General features: G+C 38.2%; 1 protein-coding gene across 2 annotated transcripts in view; it reads right to left on the bottom strand.

The window, feature by feature from the left end:
• The window catches only part of ccnd2a (cyclin D2, a), a 152,757-nt gene extending 152,608 nt beyond the window's left edge, over nt 1-149 (bottom strand). Inside the window, exon 1 of one of the 2 annotated variants that reach the window (XM_044193075.1) lies at nt 40-149. The gene's annotated coding sequence lies outside the window, so the exon portion shown is untranslated. The remainder of the gene's footprint in view (nt 1-39) is intronic. The other variant, XM_044193074.1, reaches the window with a different exon arrangement.
• Between the last annotated feature and the right edge of the window lie 15,625 nt (nt 150-15,774).

Raw genomic sequence — 15,774 nt, 5'->3', positions numbered from 1 at the left:
CAGTTTCAAAACTGCAACCAAACACAACTCTTAACTCACCTGTTTTGGGACTTTTGGCTCACTTGGCTACAGCACCGTCGCGCCCTTTCGTAGTAAATACGGCAGAGGTGCTTTAAAACAGCGTGTAAGAGTTGTTTACAAAGTTTCACCGTGAACTCCGATTGGTCTGGGTGAAGTTTAGTCGACGCCCCAAACCTCGGTCACCGGGCCGAGTCTCAAACGTTGTTTCCTGGACTCGCTGCCTTCATACAGACAGAAAACACAGTGAAGGAGGCGAGCTGCGGCACGTCAATGGTGAATTGTAAGATGAGTAGCGTAATGTTTTGTTTTTCTCAGATTTTTTTGGCATAAATTGACCCAATAAGCCAATTTCAACTGCATGCAGACACATACGAAGAAGTCAAAATAACAAGACCTACGATAATTGTCAGCAGGGGCGCGTTCAGCGCTTATAGGAACAATTAGTAACGTAACAATTTGCAACAGCACATTCAGCACCCACGTTTCCATAATAATAATAATAGACTATAGCAGTTAACGACTATTAATAACTTAACTAACAATTGACTAATACTAAAGTATTAGTAGTTATTAAAACATATTTTGGCCTGTCAATTTATGAAAAGGAAATATGCACAGTGATACTGTAGCTGTACACAAGTATCTCAGTGCTCACTACCTGTAGGCTGCTGCACATAAAACTGGAAAGAAGTCCCTATAAATTAAAAGTTGTTAGAATTCTTAAATATTTTATTGGATATTACCATTGACTGTATATATGGATATTACCTATAGAACAATTAATCATATGGCTGTTACAGGCTTACAGGGACTACCTCTATAACCTTTTGTGTTTGTTTTTGGCAGCTAATGTGCTTTATTGAATGGACAAATAATACATGGCATCTTTGCATCTGGAGGCTTAGTGTTATACTTTAAGGGCCTGTATTCTTAACACTGTTGCTGACTGCATGCTGATCTCCTATATGAACTGCCTAGGTGTGCTCACATATCCAGATCTGATTTTCTCACTTCTGAAAGTGATATACCTGTATTATCACTTAGCATGCTATACTGTATGTATTAACACAGATAAAAATCTACATAGGCTACAGCAGAGATTTCAGTTGCAAATGACAACATTCATATTACTTAACAGGTATTAGCCAATACTGTATGTTGCCCACTGGGTCATCAATCTGCCAAAAACTTGCCATATTGAGATTAAACTATTAACAGTTCTACTGACTGGTGTGTTTACCCAAAGATGTCACACTAGAGCTGTTGAGGACATTAGGTCACATAAAAGTTGCAAGAGAAATTATATTATATACTACTAATTTGCAACAGCAAATACATTTCATAAGAAACATATTGCTGCCTGGATTACTTTTTCTATTAACATAATGCAGAAACTTTATAAATTAATGTATCTGTCAAGTCACTAAATGTTCACTGACAACGTATTTAATTTGTTTTCCTACAACACTTTTCCTTCAACAGTATGATACTGTATATGCCCACCATCTCCCCGGATCACCTCCCACTACAACTAACGTGATTTTACATACAAAACATATGATCAGCGTATACGATATGATGCGTTATTATGGATTAAAGGTCCTGCACACCCATATAGATGTTTTCAGTTAGAATGATAAAGTTGTAACTTGTCCTGCAACAAAACTTACAAGGGAGGTCCTGAAGTCTTGAAAAATTACTATTTTTGATCTTCACAAGATAATAACTTGTGCACACAAAATAATATCTTGTGTGCATAAGATTAAACAAATCATCGTTCAGGACCTTGGGGGCTATAAAATTTAACACTCTTTGGCAAAATTATGCCAAATTCTGCAAAATTTGTACTTTTGGATGTACTTTGGATACTTTAAGTACATTTTGCTGGTAATACCTATGTACTTTTACTGAAGTAGAAATTTTAATGCAGGACTTTTACTTGTAAGAGAGTATTTTTATACTGTTGTATTGCTACTTTTACTTAAGTAAAGGATCAATGTGTGTTTCTCCAACACACCCAATGGCCCAGCCTGGCTGGACAGGACATCATCTGGGGAATTTCCAGAGGGCCCCCCATTTTTGGTGTCACCACTTTCCAGATTATTGCACAACAATTCGCACCTTAATTGACCCTCATGAACATTTTACATGACAGGCACGTGACCTTAATTACCTTAACTACTCTTATCATGTGACATCCATTGTTGCACATGGATAAATGAAATAAATTCTACATGCTGCCAGAAAAGTGGTATATAAAAACTAGAAGTGACCTTGGACAGCAAGTGTGAAAACAAGAGAAGTAACAAATGAAGACAAAAAGTCACCAACAACAATCAGTAAGCCTTAACCCTCCTGCCAATACATTAACTTGTAAAATCCCATGTGTTAATAAGTAATTATAGCCTAAATTGATTGATGCTCCCCTTCCAAGCATTTTAATGACCTCTAATCTGCTAATACAGTCTGCAGTGTGTGCAGGATACTAATGTTCATTAGACTAGTAGCACTGAAGTTTCCCCCTCTTTTTGCGAGCATACATTAAGCAAATGGTATATGTTTCTATTATTGATCCTCGTGTCTGTATGATATTTCTTGTGTAATGAGAATGTATTATGTCTATGGATGTATTCATACCAGTTTATAATCCAGTTTAAGGCGTCACGTTATCCTGCATGCCTGCTGCTTCAGTAAAAGTCACCTGTATTTCTAAAGCTTCAAAGAAGGTTCTGATTGAATATGCATTTCACAGAAAGAGCCAGAAATAGAATTCACTACCTTGGTGGGGTCACATAATAAGTCTATTACAGCAGTGGATTTAACTGAAGTGCTGGCTTTGATGAGACAAAATAATAATCTTGAAGATAAGAGAAAAAAAAGATGAAATGTATTTCTATTCTGTAATGTAATGTATTCTTCACATGTGTTATGGTGTCCATGTAAAAAGGCGCAGGAAGCGAGGACGTCCAAGAGGGAATGAAACACACATGCTCACAGGTGACATTTAAAATGTCACAGAAATACATGGTCAAACCTTTCTGAGGTTTTTTAATAATACATTTTTTCCTCTTCCTAATTTAAATCACACAACCATGCTCACATACACACAATTGCACACACACAAACACACGCACAACACATCTCTAAACAAATTCAGGCACTCTAGAGGGATTTTTTTGGCAAAGCAATTTTGGCATACTGTTACAATTTCAATGTGTTTACATATGGTACTGTGTGTTTGTGGCTGGAATTAATATTCTGTGGAGATTCTGCATCATATTAGAATTACCAATACCATCCACATTAAAGCAGTTCAAAATATTAACATGCAATGCAAGTACAAAAGCACAGTTGCTGCTGTTGCACTAATTCAAAATATTTGATATATGTAAACAATAATATCATAAATAATTATGGTATAAGTGGATAAAAAGACACATTAGAGGACACATTGCAAAGTACAACGGTGTAGCACAACACAAGACTGAAAATAATTATTTTCAGAGCGCTTTAACTGACCCAATCAACAATGACTGTTGATGATTGAGGGGTGGGATTGCAATGTTGTACCTCTCAACATGTTGTAGTAAAAGAACTGAACTTTTTAGTAACACATAATCAGCTAGAAGTGCCACTTATTTAGTGATTGTCTTGTCAAAATAATTGTAATATTTTGTAGATCTTGGTGGAGAAAAGAGTCAATTCAGCTGTAGCCATTTTAGCCTAAGAGAAGTCCAGGATGAAGTGTGCGCTCAAACTGTTCTTCTGAGAAAACACTACTGAAATTATATGTTTGACTGCTGTTATCCTGCTGTGCTGTTTCTGTATGCTGAGAAAGGGAGGTTAGACCTAGGAGTCCACTATTTCCTAATAAGTGTGCAGGTTTTGTAGAAAAGGGGCAGCAGGGAAAAAGTGAAAAAAAAATGTAAAGAATAAATTAATGAAATTACAACCTCACAAATATAGATATATTAAATATTATAAATGACAACAGTATGGGTTTATTTTTTGTATATTTCAGGTTTTCTGCAGGCCAATTGGACTATTTGAGAGTAGTTAAATCTAGAAAAAGAATGACAATCATGGACAGACATCATAATATACCAATAAAGACATTCTATTCCATTCAAATGTTTATTTTTTTCAGCGGGAGTGCCAAAATGGTTGTGGACACTTACATTACGTACCAGCTCCGCAGGACTTATTCCCACCCAGAGAGGTGGTTGCATGATGACAATCGTGTTCTTTGATTGCACTGCTTTCATGGCCATCCGACCCCTCGGGGTGAAGCTCAAAGAGAAGCAGGTGGACAGCAGCATGGTGTCCTGGATTACGGACTATTTAATTGACAGGTAGTGCAGATTGGCCTCCTCCAGAGCATCGCAGTGCAAATGCTGCAGAACAGAACGGATGCTCACTGGGAACCACACTGTCACCTTTCATATTCACTCTGCACAGCACGCTTCAGATTCAGCTCAAACTCATGTCATCTCCAGAGTTCTTTTGATGGTTCTTTTGTTCGGATGCGTCAGTAGGGGCAGAGAGGAGGAGTCCATCTGCGCACCCCCCCCCCACCAATACAACATTAGAAAGCATGGCATTTTATGTCTCTGTAGTTGTATTCTTATTAGTGAGGTGAATCCAAGGAGTTCAAGTCCAAGCGTACCAACCTGATTTTGCCACTGAACACTAAGTCCAGTTAAGCAATCAAAATATTCCTAGCATTGCATATTAAGTTAAGAGATGCCTGGTGAATTTGCAATGATAAAAAAGCAATTCAGTTGGTGGTTTAGATACTTGCAGTGTGCTGTTTAGCAATTTGCACCTATAACCTGCCAACAGAGATCTTTAGATTAGTATTATACTAATTCAACAAATGGGGTACAGTAAAAAATTAACCAAATTATATTGTTGTGCAATTTCTTTATGCAATGTAAAATTAAATATAATATGTATATATTGTATATTCTGTCAAATGTTAAAGTAAATTTCCTTTAAGGGGAATAAAATGCTAAACAATAACACCTACCAACCCATTTGAAGGAGGGTTCTTTTCTCCTCACCATAAAGCACACGGCTCATTCACCTGGTCTTCTTGGTTGAGGAGTTTTGCTCCACTTTACCCCAAAAGTGATGGCAACATGTTTCAATTACTGTACAGTAGATGTTATCTCATTAAAAACATACATTTTTGTCTACATTTAGCTCATAAATCTCTGTACAATTAAACTGGCTGCACTGGACCCAAAGCGCTACATACTGGCAGTGTGAATAATAGAATTATTCATGTTCTTCTGTGTTTCCCAGTTTCTCTCTGCAAGAAACACTAATGACTCGCAACAAGAGCCAACTACCTATCTCTGAGAAGTGTGTATACAGGCAACTATTTTAATTTAATTAGAAGATATGAGAATAGAAATGGGTTGTTTTTTGCAGACAGGAACACAGTATGCAAATCAATAAGAAGAAGAAGATATAAAACAAGAATTGATTGCTTAATTAAGGCCCACAGTTTTGATCTTTAGCTCTAACTATTCCAAGTGGATGCAGTCGTTTTTTGTGGGTTTGCTTAATTATGATGCTTAATCCACAGGCTCTCCTGAGGGTTAGACTACAGCACAGCTGTAATTAAATCAAAGAACTGAATGGGAATGAGGGAATGTTTTTCTTTCTTTCTTAATCTTTCTTTCTGAAGTTTAACAATGTAAGAAAATATTGGTATATGTTAATGTTTTTATGTTTAGACGATATGAGAATGTTAATTATTTGCAGATTTCTGATAGCAGCTGGCTTGGGATGAGAGAACCAAACACAAGACTGAGAACAGAAGGAACAATACCAGAAAATGATTATGAGATAGTTACTTGTATGTAAGAACATTTTGATGCAATATAACTTTGTTGACCCCTACAAAAGACAGAAGCTACTATAAACTCCAGCCATTTTCAGCCTGAACCATTTCCCAATTTTGTTTCATCATACTGATTGATTCTGACAAAATTCTCATCAATGCTTCATTATTGAGCTCTGATAATGCATGCTCCTCATATCTGATGAACTGACTTTGACTTTGAGCAGGTACAGAGAACACACAGCAAACACACACACACACACACACACACACACACCCACACACACACACACACCAGCATATACAAGTCATCATGCTGGATAATGTCAGTCCTGCTAATCTCCAACAGGACATCAGTGAATCACTTGAGTTAGTTGCATTGCTTGTTTTTACTCAAAACTAATTTATAAAAAATGAAGTCGCAGTCAGTGTTTGAAAGTTTTGGTACACTGAATCATTGTTGAACAAACTGAAACTGAATTTAATTCCTGCTGGATTAAATTATTATATCCCAGCTTGCAGGTGTTGTGCACCAAATGCAGGAATTAAGAAAGTAAGTAAATGCATTTACTCAAGTACTGTACTTTAGTATTTCTAATTTATGCCTTATAATTCTAGACTACTATTTTTCAGAGGGAAATATTGTACTTTTTACACCACTACATTATTTTACAGCAATAGTTACTAGTTTCTTTTCAGATTAAGATTTGACGTTAAAAACATATAGTAACATAAAATACAACACATTGTTAAAGACTAAACCAGTGGTTTCAACCATTTTTAGTTTGTGATTCCTTACAAAACCGCAGTGTCTAGTTGGTCTCCCTTGTAATGTAGTGTGCTGTGGCTAAATTCAAGGAAGCGATCCCATCTACATTTAATTCAATGCTATGTTTCAATATATACAATGTGCAATGTGCTAATTGCAGCCACTCCCAAATTGACCATCTTGTTGATAGTGCTGCAGGCTCACTGCGTACGACACTCGATTCTATCGCCCCTCTAAAAAAGAAGATAATAAAACAAAGAAGGTTAGCTCCATGGTATAACCCCCAAACCCGCAAATTAAAGCAAACATTGCGAAAACTTGAAAGGAAAGGAAATGGTGTTCCAACTCCATTCCAACTAGGCTGCTTAAAGATGTTTTACCCTTAGTTAGCACTTCGTTACTGGATATGATCAATCTGTCTTTATTAACAGGCTATGTACCACAGTCCTTCAAAGTAACTGTAATTAAACTGCTTCTTAAAAAGCCCACTCTTGATCCAGGGGTATTAGCCAACTATAGACGTATATCTAACCTTCCCTTTCTCTCTAAGATCCTTGAGAAAGCAGTCACCTAAATAACAATAGTTTATTTGAGGATTTTCAGTCAGGATTTAGAGTGCATCATAGCACAGAGACAGCACTGGTGAAAATTACAAATGACCTTTTAATTGCATTAGACAATGAACTTGTCTCTGTACTTGTCTTGATAGATCTTAGTGCTGCATTCGACACCACTTGACCATCACATCCTATTACAGAGACTGGAACATGTAATTGACATTACAGGAACCGCACTAAGCTGGTTTAAATCTTATCTATCAGATCGATCTTAGTTTGTACATGTTAACGGTGAGTCCTCTGTGCACGCCAAAGTTAGTCATGGAGTTCCACAAGGTTCTGTGCTTGGACCAATTCTATTTACCTTATATATGCTTCCTTTAGACAATATTATTAGGAAACACTCCATAAACTTTCATTGTTATGCGGATGATACCCAGTTATATCTATCAATCAAGACTCTTAAGACTCTCCACCTGATCCAGAATGCTGCGGCACGTGTACTGACAAGGACTAGGAAAAGAGATCATATTTCTCCAATATTAGCTTCTCTGCACTGGCTCCCTGTAGAATCCAGAATAGAATTTAAAATCATTCTCCTCACCTACAAAGCTCTTAATGGTCAGGCACCATCATATCTTAAAGAGCTCATAATACCATATTACCCGACTAGAACACTGCGCTCCCAGAATGCAGGGTTACTTGTGGTTCCTAGAGTCTCCAAAAGTAGAATGGGAGCCAGAGCCAGAGCAGTTATCAAGCTCCTCTCTTGTGGAATCACATCCCAATTTGGGTTCGGGAGGCAGACACCATCTCCACATTTAAGAGTAGGCTTAAGACTTTCCTCTTTGATAAAGCTTATAGTTAGGGCTGGCTTGGGTGAGCCCTGAACCATCCCTTAGTTATGCTGCTATAGGCCTAGACTGCCGGGGGACTTCCCATGATGCACCTCTTTCCTCTCTCCTCCTCTCCTCTAGAAAAATTCTAGGTGGTCCCCCGTCTGGTTCTGTCCAAGGTTTCTGCCTGTTAAAAGGCCGTTTTTTCTTGCCACCGTTGCCAAATGCTTGCTCATGGTGGGATTTGTTGGGTCTCTGTAAATAATATTATAAAGAGTACGGTCTAGACTTGCTCTATAGGAAAAGTGCAATGGGATAACTTCTCTTATGAATTGGCGCTATATAAATAAAATTGAACCCCTCAGATTTATACTGTCTCTCTTCGGAGAGGACCTGATGTCTAGGTTGAAAACCACTGGTCTAAAATACCTAAATGTACAGTATATAAAGTGGAGAATAGCGGGACCATTTTTTTTTTTTTTTACAGAATTAATATTTTTTACTTTTGATACTTTAAATACATGTTGCTGATAATACTTCTGTTCGTTTACTTAAATAGGATTTTGAATGCTGGACTTTATGCTGTTCCTTGAATGTTCCTCAGCAGGACACTGGCCACCTAACCATCCACCCCAACATGTCTGAATGATGGGAGAGGGTGAAGTGGGTGTTTAAGCAGGGAGGTCAGAGGAAAGTCTAACAGTGCTTTCCCCTGCTTGATGGCTTTTTGTCTGAAGCTCACGTTGGGATGCCCAGGGAGTGCTAGCGGGCTAATTAGCACAGTGCCAAGTGCTTAATCCCCATCTAAGTCATTAGTCTGTGAAACAAACAGTGGTGCTCAGATTGAAAGTAATTAAGAGCGATCCCTGACACACAGGCTGAGTGTTATTCCTCTAAGCTCTGCTTCACTGTCAAAACAACTTTTTAGCTTGCATTCAGCAGCTCAGAAGTGCTCACAAATGTGCACATATGTGTGTTCATACAGTACACTCTTAGACTGACACTCCCATAGCAGTCAAGACTGTGGGTCTTCAGCAGTACTGTAATCCCAGACAGAATGTATAGTTTAATGATTGCTCTTTTTCTTAACTCCTCTGCAATCATAATGCATTATTTTCTTTCATTTATTTCCACTTTTCACATCCCTGATTGTAGTCATGCCTGACATTCAACACCATTAAATTGACTGCCTGGATATTACAGCCAATCATAAGCAGGTGTGTCTATGTTCTCTGGGAACACATATCTCAGGGTGTCTGTGTAAAATGTATGATTCACAATTAAAGCCAATGAGAGTAGAGGCAGCTTCAGTTGTTTCACCTTATTTAATTCTTGTTATGATTACTGAGTAATTTCTATCAGTCTCACCTAAGTACCTTGATTGCAGTGTCTAAACATCAACTTTGCCCTGTGGACAGAAGCTGGTATCATAGTAATCACTGGTTTGGAAAAGGAGTCATATGGACCATAAGTAAAAGCTGACGAACACAGTGATACTTTCACTTTGTTGCAGCCGATAGAAAGGATCCTCTAAAACATAAATGTATGATTTCATTGACTGTTCTTACTGGCCTAATCACAGCAGATATTTGTATTTCTCATGGAGCACAAGCATGCTAAGAGGGGGAGAACAGAAAAGCCATCACTTCTAATCTCTGTGGCTCTGATATAAAGTCCAACAACTGTAGTCATTGCCTTATCACATTGGATGGCACATTAATTTGCACATTGAGTGCCTAAAACTCACCTGTAGCCTAATAATTTGTGGTGGGGCTTGCACCAGTGGTCATTTGATTAAACGTCTAGACTGGATAGTTTTTGGATGATCAACTAGTTGTTTGTTATATTATATCACAGATTAATCCATAGTCTTCCACTGGGAAAACAAGTACGATTACCACCTCCTACCAACTACTACACTGCACCCAGATTTTGTTTGATGACACAGAGAACTAATGATCTACTACTATTTGAAATTTAAGATCAGAGTGGTTACAATTTTGGCATTTGTGAGGACTACCCACAAAAGATATTAAAGGAATAGTTCAACATTTTGGGAAATGTGCTAATTAGCTTTTGTGCTGAGAGTTAGATGAGAAGATTGATACCACTCTCATGCTTTTACGGTAAATATGAAGCTGTAGTCAGCTATAGTTAGCTTAGCTTAGCACAAAGAATAGAAAGAGGGGGAAACAGCCAGCCTGGCTCTGTCCAAAGGTTTAAAAAAATTGCCTGGAAACCTCACTGTGATGACAAAACCCCAGGAAGTTACTGCTGCATGCCAAAAAATAGTCTGGCACTGACCCCACTTAAAACCAAAATGTTTTTACGCTTCTGTTTTTGCACCAATTACTCAACCGAGGTATACATTGTTAATTTGTGTGCTTTAGATGTGCTGGTAGATGGATTTTGTTACCCTTAGACAGAGCCAGACTAGCTGTTTCTCCCTGTTTCCAGTCTTTATGCTAAGCTACAGACATGAGAGTGGTATCAATTTTCGCATCTAACTCTCGGAAAGAAGGCGAATAAGCGTATTTCTCAACAGGTCGAACTGTTCTTTAACGAGGATGACATTGGCACTTGCGTGTAAAGTAACTTTGTCATTTCCTCACCCAGTTTGAAATAGTCAAAAATTACTTATAAACACCTGAAATTATACAAGGATTGGAATTTGGCTTATATATTTATGATTTTTTTTCAATGGCTAATATTGTAGCCTTATTACAAAAAAGGTTTTCAGTTTGATTACTGGCCCTGATCATTTCTTTGTGGAGTTTGTGTGTGAATCACCTTGTGCATTTTGCTTTGACAGCCCCAAGACAAGCAGGTTGGGTGCGTCAAAGACTTTAAATTGCCTATACAGTAGGTGTGAATGTAAGTGTTTCCTGACTTCTGCATAAAGCATGCTGGGAAAAGCTCCAGCTGCTCTTGATCCTAAAAAAGAATAAGTCATGAGTCAACAAATCAAGAGTCAATTACAATAACAAGTGATGAAGATAAGCTTACGACTTTTCTTTAAAGAATGTATTTCCCATCAGCCTTTATCCTTCCTCCAAAGGCACATCTCCTCAGAGAATTATTCATGCCCTAATATCACACGTGTATGTGGCTGTGTATTTGTTAACTCAAATATATATTAGAATTTATAAGGTTGGCAGTAGCTCAGCACTCTGTTTTTTAAGCCATGCCCTTTCCAGAGTGGTGCTACAGTAACTGTAGTTTATGATCTGTGAAGGACAAAACCAGTAGAGGCTTGCAGGTGTGTGACACTGCCAGTAGGGGGTGGAAGAGCACACAAAGTGACAGGTACAAATAACTCCTTGTGGCACCATACTTCAGTCACAGAAAGCACAGGGCAGATGAAGTCATCTGTTTACCAGGAGTAAATGGAGATCTTTCCTGTATTTACTTGCCCTCCTCGTCATTGCATTGTCTTTTACAGACAGGCAGGCTGCAGGCATGAGTGGATATGTAACAAAGACAATACACTGTACTTGTTCATGAGAAAATCTTTACACAGGAAAAGAAACAAGAGCTTGGACATTTCAAGGCTTCTCACAAAAGAGATGCTGAGATGTCGCCCTGATGTAAGTCTGCTTTTACAGCAGGAAGACGTCAGCCACCTTTCAAAGGTCCTTTTCTTCAGTAAACAGAGTCCTTCATCTCGCCAGGGGTTCCAGTGCAACAGCAAAGCTCAGGTGTATTCAGACCACCCACTGATCCATCTGGGCTGCAAGGATTCACGTGTTACACCCATAGACTGTACACACAGAGAAGGAGGGAGCAGCAGGAGCACAGTCAGGGAGGTTGTGTTTGAGTAATTTCTGTTTCATAATGCTCTTTCATCAGTATAAGACAAAACAGATAAGCTGAATTAAAAACTGATAGCACATGTACATTTGTACAATACACTGGGTCTCAACAAAGCAGAGATCCCAGCCCTTGGCTGCAAATGTATACAGTACATATGTATATATACGAAAACCCTCCAATGTGGCTAAATTACAACAATTCTGCAAAGATGAGTGGGCCAAAATTCCTCCACAGCGCTGTAAAAGACTCATTGCAAGTTATCGCAAACGCTTGATTGCAGTTGTTGCTGCTAAGGGTGGCCCAACCAGTTATTAGGTTTAGGGGGCAATCAGTTTTTCACACAGGGCCATATAGGTTTGGATTTTGTTTTCCCTTAATAATAACAACCTTCATTTAAAAACTGCATTTTGTGTTTACTTGTGTTATCTTTGACTAATATTTAAATTTGTTTGATGATCTGAAACAGTTAAGTGTGACAAACATGCAAAAAAATAAAGAAATCAGGAAGGGGGCAAACACTTTTTCACACCACTGTATATGACACTACCTTGCATTATTGTGAATAGCTAATGGAGGTTTGCTGATGACATTTAGCTGTAGTAGGAGTGGGGATTATTTGTGCACAGAGGAAGAAGAGATTTGCAACAGCTCATGTAGAGAATATTGTGCAAGATTGGCAAGATTATGTGTTCTGTGTTTAGTTCTGTGATACAATTAAAGATCCAGTATGTAACATTTGGGAGGAACTATTGGCAGAAATGGAACATAATATTTACAAGTATGTTTTCATTAGTGTATTATCACCTGAAAATAAGAATCATTGTGTTTTCATTACCTTAGAATGAGATGTTTTTATCTACAGAGGGAACGGGTCCCCGTAAGTAATAAGTAATAGTGCAGAACGATTAGAATATGTGATTGTCTCCCTGTTTATAGTGGTGGTTGTTTTCCTGATCACCAACTGAAGGCCAGAGTTATATTTACCACTGCATCGCTGGAGTGGATGTGAATGATTACATTAGGAGGTACAGATTAGTGAAGCAAGATGCTGTGATCAGAGTGAAGTGAGTCACTTGATTAAATAGTGCTCTGCTCCTGAAACTCTGTCAGGATCAGGTACACAACAACTCCACCAAGGTGGCACCTGAAATTAGAAAATTAGGAAATCACATTGTCCATCATTGGAATGACGTTCAGTGGGCAGACTGCATTTTCACACTTTTGGATGTTGCAAAGCCAGAGGGAATACTCTAAATTTAGCATAATTGTCCATAAAATGATTAGCTTAACTCAACCATTTTATATTAGAACAAGTATATTTGTTTAGGTAAAATCAAATATATTAAAAATGTGTATATACCATGGCACAGCATGCCCTGGCTCCAGGATGAGTAGGAAACCAGTTAACAGACATGATATCACTGAAGTTGATTTCAAGCTGAATTGGTTGTTTAAAGGGGAACTCCACAGATTTTACACATCAAAGTCTGTTTACAGGTGTTGCTTTGAGTGATGTCACTTGATGTTGGTTGTGGCTGAAGACTATAAATCTGAAAATGGAGTTAGAAAGAAGTGAGCTTACCAGATCTCTGTAGCCCGCTCCTCACCTCTGCTTTGGCCTAGCGGCTCGATGCTATATCAGCTGCTACTAGCATAACACACCCAAATCTCCGATTGAACTGTTGGATCGAGTTGCATTGTGGATATTGTGGGTACCAGCTTTTGACAAGGAAGAAGAATGCGTGGAACAAACAGACTGTATCTCTGGTTCTGCTGCAACGAATTTGATCCTTTCTGTCCTTCGACAATGTCATAGGAGTGCAATGCTAAATCGGTGGACTACTCTTTTAAGTGGATTAGCCTTTTGTGATGGATTAACTTTAGTGTTACAGTCACAATGAATTGATAGATGGATTTTCATGTTGATACCAGATTGCGCATATTTTAATGTACATCTCAATGAATGCCACCGCACACACACACACAAAAAAATACATTTTTAGATCTAAAGCGCCTCATGGGTAAAGAAGGCAACTCAATCACTCATTCAGCTGCTGTTAGCCTTTCTGCCCTCTAGTGGTCATTAGAGGCAGGGCAATGTCTTGAGACCTTTTAGACCTTGTCTTAATGCAGGGAAGTTTCATTGAGATTAATGCTCTCTTTTTCAGGAACACCCTGCTCACACTCACACTGTTACACACATTCACATCAGCTGCCTACTAAACTACAGTTTGATCTGTAGGTTTCTTGCAATGGAGGGTACATCCTTGTGGAACCACGTCTTTCCAAAATTTGCAAAAAGCAAATTTTGCTATAAAAAAAATAGTGAAATCTAAAATTGTTTGTTATCCAAATGTATTCTTGTAACTTCAATTAATGAAAAACATTCATTATTTCACCTCCCTGCAAGGCATTTTGTCTTGCAAGAGCAAACAAACTGAAAACCACAAGAGACTGACATCATGCTGTAGTACAAATTGGCCAGTTGGGCATTTATTGAGCTTTCAAGGAGGTGGCTGAAAATGTGTGAATACTATGTGAACACACATAGGAAGAATAATTGCTGAATTAATCAAATTTTGCTTGGACTGTATGACTATTTCTCATGGAGTGTCACATTTACTAGAAAGGTGTGGCTGTCTGGTCCACTATGCTTTACACTTGACATGCTATGTATATAAGAGACACTTCAGGGCTGTAAGCTAGTTGTACCTTTTTTCCACTAGTTTTGGATACTAAGCTTAATTACTTTCCATTTTACTACTAGTTTGGTAGTAGTAAGTAATAAATGGCTGATTAATTTTGCTAAACAGAGATAATGAGGTCCCATGAAGTTTGTTCTTTTTCAATAAAGCATAAAAATAATTCATATTTAAACTGAGAGAGATGTGAACTAAAATTCTCCACTGGACGTTTGCTGTGAAGGTTAAGACATTTCTTCTTTGTTTCTCTGTGGGGATTCAACACACACCTGGTGAATGACATAAGGCTACACATTCAGGACGCATCAAAAGTCTTCTGCCTTTTGAACGTGCTTGTCTCCTCACGTGATAAAAACAAACTGTCAAGCATTCAAACGTTTGTCCAGTTTAGACCCCAAAAACTGCTTACTGCAGTGTCTGATGCTCCAAACTGTCAACATTGGACTCTTTCTGCAACCATCAGTAGGTCCACAATGAGCATTATGTGACTGATTACACTTCCTGTCCTACTTACCTGGATTGTGTCTGTCTCTCAGCGGGCTACCTTGTTAGCACTGTTCTTGTGGCTGCAGGGTCCAATCGCCGGTTCTGATTACTCCATGCTTTGTTAGTCATTGTGATTGTCACCATTATCACCTTCCTCATCAGTGAAACTGTGGAACTGATAGTAATTGTAATTGCCTGTTTAGTGGTTAAGTGTGTGCCTTTTTTGGCCCTCCCATGGCTGTCTGTTGTCTCAGATAATATGTAATTAGCTGGATAATCTTTGGTCTTTAGAGCTTGTTTTGGAAATTGTAAGTTCTTTTTTTTCTCGCAGTGAGGGAAAAAGCCTAAGCATTTGGTGTTTTTTAGTCATGGTGCTTTGGAGAAGACAAAGAGGCAATGTTAATGTTTTTTTAAGCAAAAGAGTTGCTAGATAATCTTACGCTCACTATATGCTCCTTCTACTCTAAGAAATTCACTGTTGTTTTGGGAGTTGATACACAGTCTGTTATTCTTTCTCAAGCTTAAAAACCTCCAACTGCTGTGAAAGGCTGGAGTACAGATGGAAAGACAGATAAAGGATTTCACATTTTATTTCTAACACAATTTTCATTAAAAGTAAATCTCAAAGGGCAACAACAAAAAGATAAAAAGTTAAATGTTTTTATGTCAGAATGGGAACAAGTATTAAGTGATAAAGAGTCATCTGTTCTATGTACTGTAGTTGTCCCACAGTAACAAA

Source organism: Siniperca chuatsi, linkage group LG4, assembly GCF_020085105.1.
Source record: "Siniperca chuatsi isolate FFG_IHB_CAS linkage group LG4, ASM2008510v1, whole genome shotgun sequence".
Lineage (NCBI taxonomy): Eukaryota > Metazoa > Chordata > Actinopteri > Centrarchiformes > Sinipercidae > Siniperca > Siniperca chuatsi.
The sequence above is the reverse complement of the archived record's forward strand: the minus strand, read 5'-3'. Positions and strand labels throughout refer to the sequence as shown.